This window comes from Corvus moneduloides, chromosome 12 (genome assembly GCF_009650955.1).
Source record: "Corvus moneduloides isolate bCorMon1 chromosome 12, bCorMon1.pri, whole genome shotgun sequence".
NCBI lineage: Eukaryota > Metazoa > Chordata > Aves > Passeriformes > Corvidae > Corvus > Corvus moneduloides.
Genome location: NC_045487.1, coordinates 19,368,298 through 19,370,835, shown reverse-complemented (window position 1 = coordinate 19,370,835; position 2,538 = coordinate 19,368,298).

Here is a 2,538-nt window from a genome sequence, read left to right as displayed (position 1 = left end):
TTCTGCTGTGCTTTGTTGTCTGTGAGATGCCCTCCTGGAGCTGTTTGTGCGGGAGCAGGGTGTGGGTGAGCTCTGTGAGCAGGAGGAGCAGGTTGGCTGAGTTGTGTCCCTGAGTCAGTGGCAGCTTCCAGGCAGGGCTTGGCCCAGCCTTTGCCAGTGCCCCTCCTCTGGAGCTGGGAGCTGTGTCCTGTGCCAGTGGAGCAGAGCTGTGCTTGTGGCAGCTCACAACACAACTGCTTTGGGTACGAAATAATGTATTTCATGGGGCTGGGGACACAGCTGAATGCTTTACCAGCTTCAGATGCATTTTGTGGAATGCTGTTCCCAAGCAGAGCACTGGTCTGGAATCAGCAGGATTCAAATCCAGGCTATGAGAAGTTTAAGGAGTGAATTGCTGGAGTGTTGGAAATGCCTCTTCTCTGCCAATAGCCAAGAATTCTCCCTTGGGTGGGTGTAAGAAGAGCTTCCCAGTAAGTTCAGAAAGAGTGGGCATTTAATTAGGATTCTGCTGGTTGTTTTCATTGTTACTTCAACTGGATGCCTCTATTCCCCTGCACAGATTGAAGCTCTAGGTATGAATGTTTGTTGAGTCACCCTGCCTCTGAAATGTAAATCAGCTGAGCTTTTGCTTTCTGGAATACAATTTCTTCACAAGGGAATCCTTATGAGGCCGTGACACAATTATCATTTTAGAATTGCAGTAATGTTTTCATTAGCTCATTAATGTGAAGAATCAATTTTAGCCTTTTAAGATGAACTTTAGAAAATATTTTCTGAGTATATGAAGAGAATTATTGGTGATACTAGTTTGGGAGAAAACCAAGTGAAGACTTCTTCAGATGTGCCAAAGTTGAAAGTGACTTTAGAAAGGTGATGACAGTGGGTGGAAGATGGAAGACAGTGGATGGAAGAACACCCTTTATAACTCTTACATTTACTTTGCTGCTCTTCAGCTGTAATTTTTTTTTTCAAAGCAAAATGTCCCCGAGTGAGGAAAAAAAAAAAAAAATTGGGATAATAAGGCTTTGGTGCAGAAAAATCTTTCTGAAGGCTCTAAGCTACTCTTAGAAGAGGAGTCTTTCACTGCCTGTGCTGCTCCAAATGGTGTTAACCCCTCTGGCTTTTCAGGTGTGGCAGGGTTTTGTTGGAGAATGAACTTCTTGGGTAAGAGCCTTTGCTTGAACAAAACACTCAATTTCTGAGTCACTGCAGCTCAAATACCTGCATGGGAGAGGCTTGGGGTTATGAGGTTGTTGTCAATGACCTAAAGGAGACTCTTCTTGTCTGGGTGTGTGTTGAGAGCTGAATGGAGTGTTTGGTACCAAACCCAAACTTGTCTGTTATATGGTCTTTTTCATTTAAAAATAAATAATATCTTCATAGGATAGACACAGTTTAATTCCAAAGGCACTCTTTCACTGGAATTCAGTTTCCCATCAAGGAAGCATTGACATAAAAATTCCAGCCTGACCTCCTACAGCCTTTGTAATAATGAGCTACTCCTTCACTGACCCATTCAGATTGTGTGGGGAAGACAACAAGCACAAATAATCACAAAAGCCAACAGTCTGAGCTGCTGCTTTGGGACACGTCCTGCTCATCTGAGATTCCTGCACTCCGTGTAAGTGGTTTTTATAAGCAGCTCTCTGGAATGGGCACTGCAGGGTGCAGCTGAGGGCAGCAGGGATTGAGTGGGATTTCTGCTCCCTGGAAGAGTGAAAGGAAGTGATCTCTGCTTGCACACGTACCTCAGTGAAATTCAGATGTTTAGAAAAAACCTCAAGGAAGTTAATTTTCTCAAATGAAGTTCTAGACAAGTGGTAGTATAAATATGCTGTTACAGTGCTTCACAATCATGGATGTCTCCAAAAACCTGAAGTACAGGGCCCCTAATTCTGCTTCAGCTGTCTCAAAAAGAATAAAAAGGCTTGCAGTATGAGCACCAGGGACATGTCTTGTGCCAAGTGCAGCAGTGCCCCAGGAGTGTGGTCAGCAGTGACTGATGCCAGAGGTGTGACCTGGCAGTGTGAGTTGATCTGGAGCACTGTCACCCTCTGAAAGAGCTCTGCAATCCCTGCTTTGTTCCAGGAGTCAGAGCCCCAGGCTGCGAGTTCCTGGAGGGCTTTACTGGAAGCACGTCAGTAATTACATGCAGGAGGTCTGTGAGATGATGTCAGGACTAAGGGAAGCAATTAATTTTCTCTGTTGCCTTTGGTTGCAGACTGCAGCAGAACCAACACTGTGAGTAGTAACATTTTATCTGAAGGAAAAGATCCCTGACTCCCCTTTCCCTGACACTTAATTACACTTCTGTTTTGCTTGAAGGTCTCTGGAGCTGGAGTATTCCAAGCCCAGGAGGTGGCAGGCGTGGGATCGGTGCCTGAAGGTGCCTGCTGGATGTGCTTTTGCGAGATGCTGTAGCACTGCTTGTCAGCTTCCCTCAATAATTCCTGTGTGGCAGATGATTTTTGTCATTTAAGTATCTTCCAAAGAGTGAGCTGCTGATTTTTTCCCAAAGAAAAGCAACTTCATTCAGTT